This window comes from Nanorana parkeri, unplaced genomic scaffold, assembly GCF_000935625.1.
Source record: "Nanorana parkeri isolate BGI_ZX_2015 unplaced genomic scaffold, ASM93562v1 scaffold581, whole genome shotgun sequence".
NCBI lineage: Eukaryota > Metazoa > Chordata > Amphibia > Anura > Dicroglossidae > Nanorana > Nanorana parkeri.
This window is the reverse complement of record NW_017306849.1, coordinates 346,663-366,990: the sequence shown is the minus strand read 5'-3', so window position 1 is coordinate 366,990 and position 20,328 is coordinate 346,663.

Here is a 20,328-nt window from a genome sequence, read left to right as displayed (position 1 = left end):
CAGGTGAGTAGGTTGGAATTAAACGCACCGCCAGCAGTATATATATATATATATATATATACAGGTATATATACTGTATATATATATGTAACTTTTCACTTCCCCACGTCCATACCACAATTAATGCTTTTTAGAGATTGCAAACATATAAAAAAGTTTCCCTTATGCTAATCTGTGCCCTTGTTAACCTAACTTACTCTTATCTTAATGTTAACGCAACAACTTATGCAAGACATTTTTTTTAACCCTGTGTATGCCGCAGTGTAGTGTGGCAAGGGGACTAAAGCTTTCCTACAATAAAATGCATCTGTTCACTTGTGCTTCACCATTCCCCTATGTTACATATAAGTCACACTTGATATGATATAATTTTAATCAGCGAACCTTGTTGATTATATTGTTGAATATTTGCTGATTATATTTGGGAAAAATTACAAGAAAATACATTTTTTACTATTTATTCCCAATAAAAACAATGAAATAAATATATATGTATCCAAATTTGCTACTAAATTAGAGCCCTATCTTTACCTAAAAATGTATGTGTGTTAGGGTAGACTACAAAACCTAAAAGATATACTGTATGTGCAGAACATCACCATAAAAAAAAAAACACTCTGGGACTCAAGGGGATTTAGGGGCAAAAAAACTTGTGGATTCAAGTGATTAAACTTGTACAACCACACATTGTGATGCGAAAAGTTGGATGCTATATCTTATATCTCATGTAACAAAAGACCTTCCCATGTATGGGCAACTTGAGATCCTAAAGTAATCTTTTAGGTAAATATAAGTAAATATAATTCAATATCCTTTAACAATTCTAAGCATTTTAACATGGCAGGTATTTTTTTACATATGTGTTTGGTGTGAATGAAGTCTTTTTTTTTTTTTTTTCTGCATATGCGGTGCCCAAACTAAAATGGAATAATAGCAAATGTAAGAAAAATAGAAAAATCTAGTTTACAAATAAAAAAATCCCAGATATACAAAGCATGCAGCAAAACACAGAAATGGCATCCATAAGCACGATTCTTGCAAGTATATCTAGAAACGAAGACTTTTTTTCACACAAGATCAATGCCTCTTTCAGTATTTTAATGCACCCATTGGTGTCCTTAAAAGATAATGATGCAGATTTGGAGATGTGGCCATTTATTACACACAGATGGGGTGATAATTATTGACAAGATTGTAACTAATAATTAAACTCATTTGTTCCTTTGAACAAGTTGGAGTGAATTATATCTTTTCAGGACTTTTAGTGGACCAATGGTCATCTTTTCAGTCTGGCTGCTGCTCACATTTTTACAGCTGTATCGTCACACATAGGACATATCACTGTGGCTATAAAACAGGAATGAGCAGTGACTGATATTCACTGTCCTCGTCAGCAGAAGGCCTTTTAAAACAGCACAGAATCCTCCTTTTATTATAATTGTAAACAGTTCCTACGGTGATAGATATAAAAACTGAATTTTGGTAAAGCATGAAAATAAAATAGACAATTCAGTTTAACATCAATTTTCCACACAATATTTGAACAAAGTGTTCTTTTGGTTACTATGTACAAATGATATCATATACAATGCAAAGAGTTCGGTTTATAAGATTTGCTATGTCAGCATGCTTGCACTGAATTTAAAGAAAATCAAAAAATTGATCTACTAAATGAATAGAGACTTGACTTTTCACTTAGCAAAGTGGATGTTTACTTAGCTGAAGCTGTGTTCAGTTCAATGAGTCACTTGCAAACAATCACAAATCACATGAGTGGGTATTCAAAGTGAATGCAGCTTCACCTAAGCTATGTGAACATTCACGTTACAAATTAAATATATACTTTCCAAAGTGTACATGCTAAGTGAACAGCCTCTATTACTTTAGTAAATCAACCTCAATACCACAGCAGCATACTCCAAGGATAACTAGATTTTGGGAAGAGTAATATCTAATAATCTTGCCAAAGGGGTCTATTCGCGAAAGCTGCCGAAGGATCTAGTCGTAGCTTTGGCCGATCCTTCGGCTAGCTTTGGCCCCAGGACCCCTTCGGGTTAAGTAGAACCGAAGGGGTGCTGTACGGGCTATTCACTATAGCCCGTACAGCTCCCGAACGTGGCCGAGCGGCTCAGTCGAGCCGAACGCATATGCATCGGCTTGGCTGAGCCACGCTGAAAGCCGAAGCTGGCCGAGCGGCTGGCCATTGGCCGGCAGACAGCCTGCTTCTGACAGCTGGGCGGAGCCAGCCATGATGTTACGGCTGGCTCCGGCCACTTGCAGAGAGATCAACGTCCCTGGTTACCTGCTAACCAGGGACACTGATCTCCAAACAGCAAACTCTCCCTGGCGCTCCGGGAGTCTCCAGCTCCCGGCCGCCAAGGAGAGAAACACTGCTGTTTCTTTTTTTTTATTCTGCAGTTCTCCATCAGGTCCATAAACAGAGGGTGGGTACAATGCTAGTTTACCATTGGCTATTGCAAATTGAAATAGCCAATAGGAATCTAGCAATGCATTCCAATGGGCAAAAATTATTTTATTTTTTTTCTCTTCTGACACAGCTCAGTGTCAGAATAAAGAAAAGAAAAAGCAGTGTTTCTCTCCTGGGCGGCCGGGAGCGGGAGACTCCCAGAGCACCCGGGAGATTTTTTTATTTTTTATATGGCTGATTTCAGCCGATATACAGCTGGAATCAGCCGTACCATCCTGAAGTGAATAGCCGAACAGTGTTCGGCTCACTTCACTTCAGGTCGGACATTCACTTGGCTGCCTACGGCAGCTTAGTGAATAGACCCGAAAGTCTTGTTATCCTTGGGGTTTACTGGCTAGCAGTAGTAGAACATACAATTGCCATGCTGTTTTTTTAAGAAAGAAGACTGGCCAGTCTAAAACACAATAACAACATCTTGGGGGATATTACGTGGCATATTACGTGGCTACTTGTCTATCTTTCATCTATCTATCTATCTATCTATCTATCTATCTATCTATCTATCTATCTATCTATCTGTCTATCTATTGTCAATCTGAGTCTATCCATTTATCCATCTGTTGATTGCATTCTTCAACATCATGATCAATATCATCTACCTAATGCACACTTGCTGAAATTTAATGTAGTCATAGCAAAACATTTTTACAATTATCTGTACCAAATATCTACACCATCACATATTTTCACTATCATCATTATCTTTTTACCACACTTCTGCTTGTACAACAAAATTTCCTCCAAGCTCTAATAGTTTTTTTTTTTATGGGACTTAAAAAAGGCTGTCTTGTAATTTCTTCAATTCCATTCCATTTCTTCCAAGGGTTATTAGCTACACCACTATCAAAATATGGCAACTAGTCTTGGTCCAGGGAATATATGATTGCCTTATGGGATCAGGAAGGAATTTCTTTCCTCTGTTTGAGAAAATTGAACCACGCTTTATAGGGGGTTTTTTTCCTTCCTTTGTGGGCATAGTGTTCTGTTTAGGCTTTTCTTCTCTTTTTTTTCCATATCTCTATAGGTTGAACTCGATGGACTTGTGTCTTTTTTAAACCTGACTAACTATGTAACTATGTGTGCCGAAATTTCTTTTCAAATGGGCAAATCAGAATAAATTGATCCCTTTAATAGACATGTTTTATAAGTAGGCCACTATATTAATGTTGACTTTATATTAACATTGAAATCCGGCATAAAAGCAATTGCAGTTGCATTTTTGCTACTGTTGGGACCAGACACACATCACACCATACAGTCTTTTCTGACAGCCACACCTGCTGATGAGAAATACAATAGACAATCCTTAAGCAGCCCACTAAGTGGCACATTAGCAGTAATAAAAACCTATACATCTATAATCAATTTCCATTCTTTCTTTGGTCCTCTTAATTCTCTCTGAGTTGATTAGAATAACACATGCTTTCAGCATACTGGCAGATTTACAACATAGGTGATTCATTGTTATTAACTCCCACAAAACAGAAGAGCTATCAAGCACACTTCTTAGGGAAGATGAAACCGATATAGCTAAAGGTAAACAAAGAGAAACCCAGAAAAATTAAAGCTGGTTCGAGACAATTGTTTGGATGTGCAGACCAACATCTCTGCTATTGTTATTTGGTCCACATTCTATCATAAACAGAATGGTTTGGGTTGCATGAGTTTTCCTGTTTAGTCTATGAAAAAAAGAGTAGGGAGGTACAGTTCACATTCTGCAGACATGCCCTTATTTCCAGAGAAACAGTACTGATTGGACAAGGTTTTCTAACCTGTCTAGTCATTAGAAAATGGCTGGATTAGGTAACCGTCATCTCATGTCTAAGGGCCTTCCAGTGTTATCCTTGCAGCTGATATGCTCAATTTGAGTATCACTTTTGACAAAGTAAGTAAGGATTATCCCATGTGACTTGACCAGCTGACTTTTTGGAAAATCTCTGCATGGGCACCAATAGCTCCCTTTTCTATGGTTAACAGAGTATGCGTATTCACCTCGTGTGTGCATGATGTGTGGCAGCACGTTCAAGGACGGGCAGATGTTTCTCCACTTTGTAAGATATCCGCCTTTCTACAGCCAACCCAAAGAGGAAAATAATACATAAAATCAAAATTGCAATTCAAAGGAGCGAACAGATTACAAATCCATTTAAAACGTGTCTTCTTTGGACAATGATAAACTGAAATTACCATGAAAAGTCTATTTATTAGTCAAATAGTGAAAGGTTATCGTTCCCACCCTTGGGAAGTGTCACAAGAGCAACATATTTCGGAACTGCATGTCATTTTGATAGCTAAGCACAAACTACAAAGGACTAATTCCCTGAAGGGAATTTTTATTTTATTTTATTGGTCTTTACAGAAGAGACCCAGGGGCAGGCTTTTCAGATTGAAATGGCATCGGGACAAAAGCTCCGCTGGGTAAGTTATTAGTCAGGAGAGCTGGGTATGCTGCATCCAGAGAGCTTATATGACTCCGTTCAGTATCTGGGAGATGCTACAGATGATTCACGGAATCTGGGTTTGTAATGAGAACAAGGCCCCCCTCCCTCAACCCTGTTTTGCTTAGTTGTTATGTTAAAAGAGCCTTTGCCCTCAAGCGTTGACTGTACTGCTCATTCAGAACAGAGGGGCCTGGCTTACACGGAATTCAGCCTTCCTTCTGTTCTCCATATGGATACATTGTCTCATCATTGCCTGACAAAAGCCCCCCTCTAAGCTGCTTTTTCACCCTGCTGTGCTCAGATAAACTGTTGGTTTCACTTTTTATTAAACCCTCAGCAGTGGCCGGCGGGACTGCAGGCACTGGAAATTGTGAAGGACGGGAGAGGGTAAACAAGTTTGTTTGGAGACTGTGTTGATGTAGATAGCATTACAATTAAAATGATATTGGCAGCAGAAATATCTTTTTAATCACGAGTCTCCTAAATCTTTATACGATGCACCACACAAGCATATGGTACTGGGGCAAATGGACATTAATGTACTGAACACTAATATGATAATTCTGTATTGTAACAGAGGAGAGAGGCTGATTTACTAAAGAAGCTGGGAATCTTCCCGATTCTCTTCAATTATCCAATTGTGTAAAAAAAAAAAATCTTGTTTACTTATTAAATCTGTAACATGATCAGGTATGCAAAATGAACAGGAATTTGCTTTTCCTATGACTGGTTAATTGACACAATTGTTTGTGTGAAGATTTTCAACTCCTTTAGTAAATCAGGCCAACTGAGCAAAGATTCTCAACTCCTTCAGTAGACCAAACCAATGATGCTTTTCTATGGGCACTCATTTCATCCCACCTATTTACAATCCAATACTATTTACAATCCAATTATTGCCTTTATTGTGAGCTTAGCTGTATCCACAGCAAGATTAAAGACAGATTAGGTCTAAAATCACATATTAGACTAAACGTGTTGACTTTTGTAAGGCATATTAAGCAGAGTACAACCTGGCAATAACTCGTTCTATTTAGAACAATAGGGTACACGCTGACATTTTCCAACATGCTGGATATTTAAAGCATAGGATCATGCAACAATGTAAGGTGCCAGCTAGAACTTCTGTCTACAGAAGATATTTCTCTAAAGATTGTCTGTTATTATCATTTCTACTCAATGCATAATGAGATTCATGTCTTAAGATAGTTGGTCTGTGAATAAAATAAGATTTTTGCTTTTGGTTCCATTTTTTTTTACATTTACCAAGTGTTTTATGAAAACTAATCTTACCCGACTTGCAAATAATGGATACTGTTACTTTTTTCAAAATTTTTCTTTAGTAATAGTCCATTTTGTGCAAAAAGAGACAAAAAACAACAGGAGTTAAAGTCTAAAGGCTGTGATACACTGCATGCGCAGCCGCGCAGGGGGATGCGGCTTCATGCAGACCTTCGCGTGCAGTGTGTCTTGCAATTTCCTCTCACGTGTATCAGCTGGCGAGAGCTCGCATAGATGAGCGTGCCGAGATGAAAAATGTATTCTTCAGCCAATTGGCTCCTGTGTTTAAACCCGCATCACGGTGCAAAGTCCATTGAGTTCTTATGCATGAGCCGATTGGCTGAAGATGAAGTCTTTCATCTTGCCGCGCTCAGCTACTTGAGCTCTTCCACACTGCATGCAAATGTCTGCTCCTCGCAGCTTTGCTGCTCACGGCTTCGCATGCAGTGTGTCACGGGCTTGAAAATTACTGGAAAGAAAGTCAGCTGTGTGTTAGAAAATATCACTCTCTGCTATGCCACCTTTAAAAATGAATAATGATCATATATGTCAATATTAAAGACTCAGTACGCAAATTATAAATATATAATTTTGAGCATTGGGTCTTTAGATTCCCTAGTGGACACTTTTCGTTATAATTTTCAATTGAATCGTTTATTTAGCTCCCTTTTACAAGAAATAAACATTAAAAAATTAGCAAAAAGTTCAGTAAAAAAATGTCAACATAATGAATGATCAAACTCTGCTTTCAACTGCAGAGAGAATTAAAAGAAAATAAAAACCTCTCTGCTCTAATCAGAAAGATACTTGAGTACAGTTCCACAAAGTTCTACTCTTGTAACTTAATGCCTTGTGGACATTTTCAGACTTTAAAAAAATTAAACATGAAAATAAAAAGTCAGAGCCAGATGATTTTATATTACACAGAGAACATTTGTCTCGTGTCAAAAGTAAAATGAGAGATTTCAAAAAGAAAGATGGAATAGCTTGTGTAGTTTGAACACTGTCCCATCTCTCGCATGCAAAGTGTCAGCTCTGTAAGGATAATTAATGTCCCAATTAGGCAGGTTGGGGTTCTTTTGTTATTTATTGGATGAAATTGATTCCCTGTGAAGCAACCCCATTATGAAGTCGTCCTGAAATATGCGCAACAGCTTTAAATTGGGTAGTCTGTTTCCTAATTTTCTCCAACAGATTTCACCACTGGCGGAGCCATTGTGGGTTAAATTGTGTTTATCTAAAGTCATTTCAATGACATTAAACTTCTTGCCAAGCAGATAAGAGGATTTCCACCAGAGGGCAAGAGTTGTTTAGTGGGTTTTCTTATTGGATTATTGATTTTATTTAGAGGCAAGAGAGCTACTTGAACTACTGAGTATGCAGAGCAAAATACATATTCATTTGCATATTACATAGGGCTCACACTCTTCCCATTTTTCGGTCTGAATTTATATTCAGAGCTCCGCAAACAAAATAAACACAGATGTGTTTTCTTGTGCTTAAGTTCATACATCCAAGAGAATGTGCTACTTTAAAAGTATGACATTTTGAACAGCATTTGTGGTACTCAGTTAGGTACTATATATTATTTAGAATTACTTTCTGAATTTATTTAGAAATTATGAACATCTGACAATTCGGCCATCACTATAAGAATACACTTTTCACATGGAAATATTCATTTTTCAATTCCAAAAGTTTCGAATCCCAAAAGGAATTTACCAATAACCTTAATTTACCCCTTACTTTTAAGTTAGCCAAGTAGCAGTAAAGAGTAAAAAAATAAAAATAAATCTGGGAGGTAGGGTTTTTGGCAGAAGAGACACGCAAAGGCTCTTCTGCCCCCAAAAATTCTTCCTCTCTCCCCCAGCGATTTTTAATTTTTTGTGTACACTGTGCGGTACATGCATCTCTAAGGTGCCGTAAATGGGCTGGGTGCTCTGGAGGATGTAACTCCTCTGTGCATGTGCAGAAGTTACACCTTCAGTGGCCCCCCAATGGCCAAAGAGGACTTCTGAGAACACAGAAGTGCCAGTAGCAGAGATGGCAGCAGTGGGGGACAGCATTGAGGTCTAAAGATCAAGCTGACAGCGCTGGAGAAGCATACACTTTTAGGGTGAGTGTGCCCTAATGTGCAAGTATGCTGTGTATTCAAAGTGGTCCATTTCTGCTTTAAGTGTAACACTAGAAGAAAACTGAACCCATAATAAAACTTAAAAGGCAACAAAACTCTGGGGCAGCCATTCACCATAATGTGCAATGCACAACATACTTCCACATAAAGGCAGACTTACCTCTCGTTTTCCCCTCCACTAGCACTCTCATCTATCTATTTAATCTATCTAATATCTATCTATCTAATTCTTTCTTCTGCCACTAATAATGTAATTTGATCACACTGAAGTTACTTTATAACGGCCCTTACCTCTACCCTCTGCATCTTACAGATGCTTTTTATTTATCACCCCCTTTTTTACCAATATAATAAGAGGGGAAAGACAAAGCAGAGAAAACCCATGGGCAAAAATCCTAATGTTGGTCATACGGTAAGAGCCAGGATTAGCCCATGATCATAAAATTGGGCACGCTTTATAAAAACTGCAAAAGATTCCTTAAAACTAAACAACATTTTCCTTACAGGGTTTCCAGGGCAGATTTCAGGTCTTAATTCCCATGCCTACATCGAGAAAAGATCGGTTTACTGTTTTAACTGCATCACCTTAAAGTGGAATTTCGGGATAAAGTTAAAAACATGATACAGCCTGTCAATAATGTTAATACAGTCATTTTTTTTCTGAGGTTTCTCCTGTTTTTCCCATGATTTTTCTTCAGGTATCCCTTGCTCCTGAATAAAATACAATTTTCTACATGCTAGAAGCAATTTGGAAAATTCTTCATTTTCATACTTCAAGAACACTTTTTTTTTGATTGGTTGCTACATGTATGTGTCAATGTTATTTTAAGTAACGTTTAAATCTTTGTGCGGTCATGTATAACAGCACAAAGCTAGAACATTTTTTATGAAGCATTGTCATTGTATCCACATGTGATCCTTCGCCCTTTCAAGGTGACTCAGAACATCTTCTGTGATGTAGAGCTACAATCAGTAGTTCTTTACGGGTGACTCTGAACCTGTTATGTGGCAATGCGATTAGATCATTTTCTGGGACATGGATTTGGAAGTAGTAGGCACACTGATTTTGAATTTTATTTTAATTCGATCTAAATACTTTCAAATACACAAACATTATGGCAACATTTTCAGATAATCAAAACTTAAAAGTTTGCATCATCAAAACCATTGCATTCACTTTGCCTGAATTTTTATTTTTATTCCCAAGCTGAATACAGTGCCACTTACTGGCTAAAGTGGCTGCACTGATAAAATAAATAAGCTTCACTAATGTGCCCTGAAACCCAAAAGCAAAAAATTTATATATTTCAGCATTCCAAGCCTTAAATGTGGTGGATACATTAGTTTTCATTTTTTAGGCTTTTCTCCTTTATTTTGTACTTGGTGATCTGAAAAATAGGTCTGATATTTTTCAGCTACCTTTAACAGAACAAACTGTTCAGCAAAAGTGGAAGATAGAGGGTGGAGACAAACCATTTATTGCTAACAGGGATGCTTACAATGGTCATTTATTTAAAACCTTTATCCACAAAGGAAAAAAAATTGTTGGCGTACCTGCTTAAAAAGCGTAAGGTGAAGTTAAGATTTTATTTGTTAGTCAAACACTGACCTCTCCACAGGTTGACAACACTGCCGTCCAAGGGTGGCTCCATTGTTCCACAAAAGAGTTGAGTCATCCTAAGATAGGAAGTGTGCTACCAGTCAGATGACCAGGTGAAAATAAAGAAAAAAAAGCTTTAAAAAAGAAAACCAATGCAGTTACCACATTTAAGGATTAGCAAGCTGCAATATAATACATTTTTGTTTTGGGGTTTCGATACACTTTAAGAAAAGCTTCATGATAGAAAGCCTATCATCTAAAACTCTTCCTTTCATTATGGCATTTCAGTACTTTCCATTACCATGTCGTCATAAGTCCATTTTCTTATTAATTTAATACTGATTACAGGTGAAATCAGCTTTTGCCTGTTTCTAAAGGACATTTTTCTGCCCACTGAACCCAGTGCAGTCTAGCATGTTCACTGGATATACATTAGGTAAATCACTAATTTAATAATACTGAGTCATTAATACATACTACATTTTATTTTATCTCTTTTTACAAGATTTTACAATATACTATTTATCCCCAAAGATTCCAGCCCTATGCGCAAGGCCGTTTAGAATCCCTATAGTGAGAGGTCCAGTAAGCATGAGGCCACCTATTGATAACAGTCCAGATATATTTAGTATTGGGCAGGTGCTTTCAGATAGGTGCCTTCTAAAACAATCAATACGTGATGCTGTCTGGCAAAGGGCACTTTCCTGCTCCCCGAGCTCCAGGAAGAGATTTGGGTAAAGTTAAGGACAGTAAAGTTCCTAACCCCTGTGATCTGGTATAGTGATTCCTGGATGACTCCTTGGTAGTTTATCAAGGCACAAAATAAACTAATAAAAAAAAAAAAAAACAGTTTTCAAACTACTTTATTTGAAAAAAAATGTCAGTAATTAATTTATTAAATATTATTTGTAGTCCTTCTACCATTCCCCAGTTTAATACACGGGGTAAGAATTCAATCCACAGAATTTCCAAACTTCTCCTGAATGTCTTTCCTTTATTCAATCACCCTATTTAAAATTATATTTAGAATTTAAAAACAAAATCAATGTAGGAACTGCCCCGAGGGATCCTGGAAGATTTCAAGGCTTCCAATATGTGACTTCACATCAAATGTTTCCAGTTTGCTTCCATTTCTTTGTATGTAATTTTGTACCTTTACGCATAGGTAGTGAAATGACCTTCATTACGCTGCCACAAATCTGGAATTTTACAGATCTTCATAAATAGGCTGCATAGTGGACTGAAGTTGTTTTATTCTTTTTATTGAAAACAAAATGTGCATTTAATATTTACAGGGATGCCTAAGATACAATAAATATAAAGCAGATACATTTTGTTAGAAAAGAATAGCATCCTAAAAACAACCTGGACTCTTGTTAGGTTTAAGTGACCTAATTAAAAATAATCAGAGCCATTATAGGACCCTGCATATGGGCAGTGTATTGCAAATATATTCCTGCAAATCATGACTGATCGGTGTTGGAAGGGGTTTATGGAAATCTACTTCACAACAACTGCCAGCTCTCGATCTGGCTCCTTCCCATGCAATGTCACTCACATTTAATCTTAATAAAAAGTTAATTCTGTTTCAATAAAATCAAACACGATAAAGACTCCTAAATAGGGTCATTTTAGTCAGTCCTTGAAATCTTGGCTCTTACAAGCCCATACAGTGGAAGCCGTTTTAGACTTGCTGAGCGCATGGAAATTTTTATTATTATGATTATGATTACTATTATTATTATTCGTTTCTGAATCAGAAGAACATGCAGTGTGCCAAAAATCTGCTGCTTTCAGTTCAGAGTGTTAGTGTCTGGTATGTCTCGCTGCAGGTGGGATATCACAAAACCCTTACCTGGTTAGCATCTTCTCTGTTTAAAGTGTACATGTTACATGCATGGAAAGGGAGACATCTTGTCATTGGAGTGAGTATTTAACAAGATCACTACATATGAGTGACTTTATGGAGGCATGATGCACAGCTGAAGGGCCAGAGTTTACTCACCCCTGATATAAGTGATGGCACAAGGTCCAGCTGGAATGTTTGGGATATTGGATAATCTTAGGAAATACCTGTTTCCTGATGGGGCTGCAGGCTAGCCTACTATCAAGTTTTTGTTTGTGCAGTAAGGGTTAAATATGGACTTACAATTACTGTCATAGGAAGTCAGTGGAGTTTTGGTTATTTTGAATTGCTGTTAGCTTTTTTTAGACATTCACAGTTCCAACATTATATGTGTTGGCCTATATAAGCATTATGAAGTATGAGCTGATACACAAGTGACAATATAGTCAGCAGTGTGCAAAAACTTAGCAAACTCTCTAATCAACCAACACTATTCCTTAATTGCATTTAGCACAAAAGACAGAAAAGCTCTTTGTATTGAGCTGCTGGCCTTTGCCAAGAGGCCTATTTATAGGGGACTGTGGATACTGCTATCTGCTGGACCCCTACAGTGTTTACTCCACACCGTGGCCTCTATTTTACATGCCATTTATAAAATGCAGACGCAGTGTAGCTAACTACAGAGAGAACAGATTGGTCACATGATTTTGGCAGGTCACATGACTGCATTCTCCTCCTCCTTTATTTTTAAACCCAACACACTGCATGTGAAGCTGTGTGGGGCAAAGCAAAGCTGTGAGGCATGGACGTTTGCATGCAGTGTGTGAGAGTTTAAATAGCTGAGCGTGGCCAGATGATAGACTTCATCTTCAGCCAATCGGCTTACGCATAACAACTGAATGGACTTTGCATCCTGATGCATGGGTTCATACGCACGAGCCGATTGGCTGAAGATTAAATTTTTCATCTCGCCACGCTCAGCTATGTGAGCTCTCGCAAGCTAACACGCCGAAGTAAAAATTGCAAGACACACTGCATGCGAAGGTCCGCGTGCCACCGATTCTCTTTGCTCCCCACTGCTTCGCGTACAGTGTGTCACGAGTTTCATTCACATTAATTGTACTTTTCTTGCTTCAGAGTCCCAAAGAGAGTAGAGCAAATTAATAAAGCACAACGCTGTGATCTGTTTTATTCTTTTTTAACAGAGCACTAAGGTCAGGTTAGATCATGCTGCTGGTTTATAAATGGATCTCTAAAGTCTTGTTCATACCACATCAGTTGACCTGAGTCAAACTGCACAGATCAACACAGGTCCAACGCCAATGCACATGTTTTCTATGTGCCCTGTTCAAACCACAACACTGCCTTCAGTTGGGTCGCAGTGTGTTGCGTAAAATGCAGACATGCCACATTTTTACAGCTTTCTTGCTGTACAGGAATCAGATCTGAGAAGTGACAGGCAAAGAGGAATCATAAGGCTAGGACCTGTGCTGTACAGGCAAGTTGCATGGCCCTGCTTAAAAAAACTAGATCCCATTGGGGCTATTTATTATTAAAGTAGATCTCCAGATAATAACAATAATAATAATAATTGTGCTGTCACAGTTGCTATTATATCTGTTACACGGGATATGTGTTTATTGTTTACCATTATATTATGGTATGTTCCTAACAACTAGTGGTAGATTAGCATTAATATAGCTTAATCTCTATATACTTTGGAATCTTCCATCCCCCCTACCCCCTGCTGTTTTGTGTACATTAGTATAGTCTTCTAGTTAGACACTCCCAGCCTCTCTTCTCTACTTCCTTTTCCTCATCACCCTCAGTAGGGTAAGAGGGTCCATGTACGCTGTACAAGGCTTTAGATAGAAATGTATTTCCACCTCTAAGAATGACAAGGTAAACACATCCTTTGTATTGTCAAGCCTGAATAAACTATACTGGATTATACTCTGAGTTTTCTTAGTAGGTTGGACCCTGCCTATGGATATCACCAGCTCAGTAGTTGTCATACTATCCATACAGACTAGTCTCAGGAAGGTATGTGCAAATACATAAAACGGTGGTTGAGACAGAACAATAATAATAATAACATAAATGAATATCTAATTAAAAGGTTAAAAAAAAAACATTCAATGCTGCAATACTAACATTTAATCCAGATCTGTCCCCATGGTACTTCTTTTCCTCCACTAGACATCAGGTTGAATGAAGACCTGCATCCTTCAACCCTCTTCCTCTGACCCCCAGCTTTCATGTACATGTACTTGTACCCTTCACCAGCCTGTAACTGGACAGAGAAAAGACACGAAGCACAGCGATGAGCTCATCTCTCTGTCACTTTCTTCTCCTATCAGCATGTTTCTTGTCAGCATGTAAATTGATTGATGCCTTGTGTTGCTTATTTTTCTCCCACTCTGAGCTCTGCTACAAGGGTACTCCAAGAGTCTGATATCAGACAAAACTAAGGCACTTAAACTACTTGCATTTAAAGAATACATTTAATGATATATTAATATTTGCCTAGAGTTCTGCTCTAAGTCATGTTGTGTACATTTGCTGTTCAATTAATACAGTGTCTTGTGTTACTGTGGGCCGTCATTAGCTACACATTCGTCCACACTTTGTTATCGATAGACAGATTTATTTTCTTCCCAATCTGCCTATCAGCTCCTTGTGTTTGGGTAAAACACCACTTCTATGGTAACCCAACATGTGCTGAGGAATTGCATAGATGTGGTGGTAAATTAGGTCATATGGTGACATCTGCCAGGACATGCTGTTATCTTCTCACCAATTCTGTTAGCAGTCAATCACAGTGATGTCTATAAGATTTCACAATATGTGTGTATAGTCAAATATAATAGAGTACCAGCTGCCTGACACTTGAATCATACATCGGCATCCGATGAGAGGTACACACGGACATGGAAAGGATAGTCTTTTACTTTTTATATATATGTGCATGCTAATCTAATACTCTTCTTAGCATAAGCTAATCATTTCAAAAGTCATGTATTTAATGTTTATTGTTATTTATTATTTAAAGTTTATAAGCGTGCCTACAAATCTGCAAATTTAATACAGTAATGGAACTATGCTACAGTAAGTATGCAATGCTGCATTAAGTATGTACAAAATGAGAAAATAACATCAACATTTACTTTAATAACAACACAACATATATTTTTTTTAAAAACAAAAAGCTACAGTAAGACAAGGACAGATAATTGCAATATAATCTACAGGGCAATATGGACAATATCGCCTGACAAAAGTTCTCACGGCTGATTGATATTCAGTATATATATATATGCAGTATATTACAAATTAAAGAAGAAGACAAGCCAAAACATTTTTCTTTTTTATTGGAGTACAATCACTGTCAGATTTTTATGTTATTGATGGCTTTTTCTCCTGGAGATGCGTTCCCTAATTTTCTGGCATCATTTACTGGGGCAGAAAGTGACTGATCTTTCTATGTAGATGAAGACAATAATAAAAACTTGACAGGGGCTCACTTCCTAAGTTATTGTACTAATCTCTCTGTGTTCCTGTTGAGGATATTTGTATTTCCCAGTCACCAAAACAGGGAGGAGATCAAATCTCCTGAACATAGAGCAGCCTTTCTCAACTGGGGTACCTTCTGACTTCCTCAGGGGTGCCTTGAAATGTTTACACAATTTCTTGCCTCTCATGTGAAGAGGGCACCTGATGTGAAAGAGGGGGACTCTGATGTGAGGAAGGGAGGAAGGGTTCCTAGTATGAGAGAGGGGACTACTGATGTAAAGGGGAGATTCTGATGTGAAAGGGGGGATTCTGATGTGAAAGGGGGGATTCTGATGTGAAGAAGGGTTCCTAGCATGAGAGGGGGACTACTGTTGTAAAAGGGAGATTCTGTTGTGAAAAAAGGGGATTATGATGTGAAGAAGAGTTCCTAGTATGAGAGGGGGACTACTGATGTAAAGGGAAGATTCTCATGTGAAAGGGGGCTCCTATAATGGGGGCTCCTAAAATGGGGGCTCCTAAAATGAATAGGGACTCTGATGTAAAGGGGACAGCTCCCATTTTTTTAATGTGTTTTTACATGGGTTCCCCCCCTTCAAATCCATACTAGACCACTATTTCAGATAAGGCTCTGGTATAGATTCTGGAGGGACTGCACATGATTTTTTACATTTACATTTTTAACATTTTAGACTGGAGTGCCTTGAGATTTTGCATACTTTTAAAGCAGTGGTTCTCAACCTGTGTAACCTCAGGACCCACATTTCTCCTCAGTCATTAAGTTGCAGCCCAAGTTACACTGCAAAGGAACGCACGGCAGTGTGGGCTGTTGTGCTGTGATGTCGCCCCATCCACATGTGCATTACTTGCACAGCTTCCATGCGTGCCTGTAGAGATGCTACAAGCCAGAATGTGATGTCACTCCAGTTCAGGCACCTCTACAAGACATGCGAGGGAGCTATAACCAATGCACGTATGAATGGAGCTCCCTCACGGCCATATCCCCAGCCCACCCCACCTTAAGTCGACATTTGGCACCGGGCAGCATATTTTGAATGGCTGCTGAGTGTAAGACTGGATGGTGCTGCACTAGGGAGCTTCTCACCTAGAAAAGTGGAAGGCATGTGATGACCCACTGAACACGGGTCCCGACCCACTTTTGGGTCACAACCCACCAGTTGAGAACCAAGGCTTTTAAAGGGTGTCGTGACTACAAAAAAAAAGGTTGAGAAACGCTGACTTAGACACAGACAGCAGTAAAAATCTGGCAGAGATTCTAACACTTCCAGCACCCATTGCTATCCAAACAAAAAAAGAGATGGCTACTTTAGATTTATTATGGTTGTGTGCAGCTTCCCCTTAATAAACGCTATGATAACTAATTTCAGTAATATAACGTTATATATTACTATTTTAAATTGCTTGTTATTAAAACTTTCTCTATTACGTATTTTACATTTCTTAGACGCTTACCAATTTCCTTAGATAGTAGTGAACCCTTATATACTTTTAGGAGCCATCAAGCATAATTCTATTGGCACAAACAGACAAGGCCCCCAAAAAAGGGTTTACTGTGATTGGTCCAGTCAAGCCGATATCTGACTGTTCCATGTTACGTGGAATTAACTGTTTTAATCAAGCCTTAAGGTGGCCATACACTTTACAACCATCGCAAGACCTTAGTCTTGCGATGGTTGTAAAGTAATAAAAAAAACGTACGATCTGCCCATCTTGGACAGGCAGATCGTACTTGCGATCATCGCAAGCCCGCCCCCCTGAGGGGCGGGCTTCCGATGTCCGCAATGCGCACAACGGCACATTCGGCATTTGTCTCCCGAGCACCGTTCAAACCAGACGAAAATAGTAAGATTTTCGGATGGTTTTCTAGCATGCTCCTTAGACAAAAGACGTGCGACCGTACAGTAGAAACGGTAGCACGTCTTCATTCACACTGCACGATTCTCGTACGATCGCGGGATTTCCCGCAATTCTTGTACGAGAATCGTGCAGTGTATGGGCACCTTAATAGTTTATCTTTGTATACTGGAAGAACAGCAATATGCGCCTTCACAAGTATCCATGGCCTTCTAACTAGTTTTCCAGAAACACGGAGAACTGTGTCGGAAGGAACATGTCATATTTAACCCAATCTTTCAAGAACTAGAAAAGCAATGTTTCTTTTTTCTTCTTCTCAAAACTGGCACAGAAGACGTTAAAATGGAAAAGACAACAAGCTTGACTGCCACTGGTCACCCTGCCATACATTCCCTTATATCTTTATTTATTTATTTTTAATGTGTTCAAATGGAGGTTGAAATTAGCTTTTTCAATGTATCGTATGGATATGGGGGAATGGGGGAGGAGGGAAGGGGGGAAAAAAAGTGCAGACTTTTACAGATACAGCAGTGCTTGGCAGTGATTTATAAGCTGGGTCAGACACAAATTGACTCGTATGCAAGAAATGTAAATGGAATTGAGACTTTTGATGGAGAAGCTCATTTTGTGACTTAAACGTTCTAGATTAAACACACTCACACACAAATGCTGAATGGGAGGGGTGCTCTATGTAATTTACATTACAAATCAATTCATTATCCACACAGGCAGGTTGCAAATATTTTCAAGGATCGCAGGTTTGATGAAGAGGATTCATTTCAAGAAATAAACCCTTTAAATTAAGCAGAGGATGAGGAGGACTAGTGGTAGCAATGTTTTTTTTTTCCCAGCGGTACCATATAACAGTGGCATTATGGCATGTCTTTTCTATGTAGGTTGTTCGGGTGAATGATCTGAGTTGAGCTCTTTCCACGTCACCAAGGTCACAGGACTAGTGTCTGTTGTGAGAAGGGCAAAGGCGTTAAGTTATAAAATTTACAAAATGGCCATTCATTTTTTTTTCAGTCATTCAGTCAGCTATTTTTATATAACACCAAACATCTTATCACACTTTATCAAATGCATGGAGCTATTTACATGTCTTTGCCCTGTGTAACAATTCTAATTTTCAGACAAACAACCTAAAACACCTGAAGTGTTTGTAATACTGTGAAGCTGTTTTTTTCATCCAGGCACTCGTAGCACTCAGCATAGCCAGGTGCTCAATTTCCTTTGTGGTAGCACATCTAGCTCATAAACATTCCCCTAGCCTGCTGTTTGTGTGGTGAATAAGCAGCAACACACTGATTAGTCATCATTCTGCTCTTTACTAGTAGCAACATGTTTCTTGTGAATACATGAACACTGAAGCCGAAGCTAAATGGCTGCTAGTGTTGGCCCTCCTTCTTGTAAGTGCTGTTATTTTTAGAATTACAAAATGTATGCTTTTTATGAGTTACCCGTGCTCGGTCCCAGACCACACCCAAGCAACCCTTTAACTGCTAAAAACAGTATACTAAAATACAAACAGGTAATTCAATTCCTTATGCACAATGCTTGTAAACCAGCCTCTAGTGTCATCTATACCAATTATTTAGTAAGCAGGGTTGGTAGGTGGTTGAAAACCATCTTTTCACTTACTCTTCAAAAGACCAAAGCTAAATAATGAGGTATTAGTTTGTATTTTGCCCAAACATGTAAGCTTACTATCCACACACAGGGTTTACATGTCTGGTGAGTCCTACAACAGCACAATAGCATTTTTCTTTTATTTTAATCAAATGTTCTCCATTTCACTGATGCCCAGCAGACGCTTTGCAGCTACTTCCTGTTTACATGCATTCCAGCAACCTCTGTACATCATTTCTCAGTCTGAGTTTCCTGATGATGACAACAATGGACCATGTCTGAGTAATGTGTGTTGAAACGGCCATTTTGTAGACCCAACAAAAGCCTGTGTGACCTCGAGACAACGGAAGAGAACAACTGAGAATAAGAGACACAACATTGTTACCCAATAAATTACATTAACACGCACACTCTTTAGAACCAACATAGATGGAAGCCAACTTAAAGAGATCTTCTAGCAAAAGACATAATTGTAAATTTAATAAGCCACACATATAGCTTATTCAACTTCTGGAGGCAGTGTTTGGCAGAAAAGCTAGCAATCAGCATTAGCCTTTGGCCTACTACAATTCATAGGCCTGTTTGCAATATGAGAAAAAATATTCAGGCCAAACTGCTCTGCTGCCAGTGTGGACCGGTAATGGGATCTTAAGCAAGGCAGATACAACCAAAATCAATGCTGATGAATAGTACTGCAGATGGGAATGAAGGACATTAATTTACTGATGAGGTTTGGTTAAAAAAAAAGGCATTCCAAATACCTAATAAAATGTTTAACATTGGCTGAGGAAAGCACAGCACTCTGAGAATTTAACAAAACACATTAAATATAACTATTACATTATAAACTCCATGCAGACTTGGTGTGAAATGTATCCAATTCTCTAGCACACCAGGGCAAAGAGTGCAAACAGCTTCTTTCATAAATGATTTGACAACCCTGTGATTTTGTTTTTCAAACTGAATTGATCTTAAGTAGAACATTGACAAAAACAGGAGAGTTGCCCAAACTGCACTGGTGATGGCCAGCAAGTCAGAAGCAGCTGTATGTAGGTCCGAATAAATTAATTTATCTATAAAATTGGGCCATATTTGTGCTTTAAACCAGCAGCATGTATGAAAAAATGGCCCAGTGACATGACCCCACCCTATTTCCCTATATTTTTTTAAGTCTCCCTATATTTCCCTACAGTCTCCCTATATTTTTTAAAGCTCTGTGTGAACTGTTGGCGCTGTATAAATCCTATATAATAAAAATAATGTGAATATAGGCATTGATAAAAACGTAGTATTTATTGAAACATGTAGGGGTCTATTCACGAAGCTGCCGAAGGATCTGGCCGTAGCTTCGGCCGATCCTTCGGCTAGCTTCGGCCCCAGGACCCCTTCGGTTCCGTAGTCCCAAGGGGTGCTGTACGGGCTATTCACAATAGCCTGTATAGCTCCCGATCATGGCCGAGCGGCTCAGCCGAGCTCGGCTGAGCCGTGCTGAAAGCCGAAGCTGGCCGAGCCATTGGCCGGCCG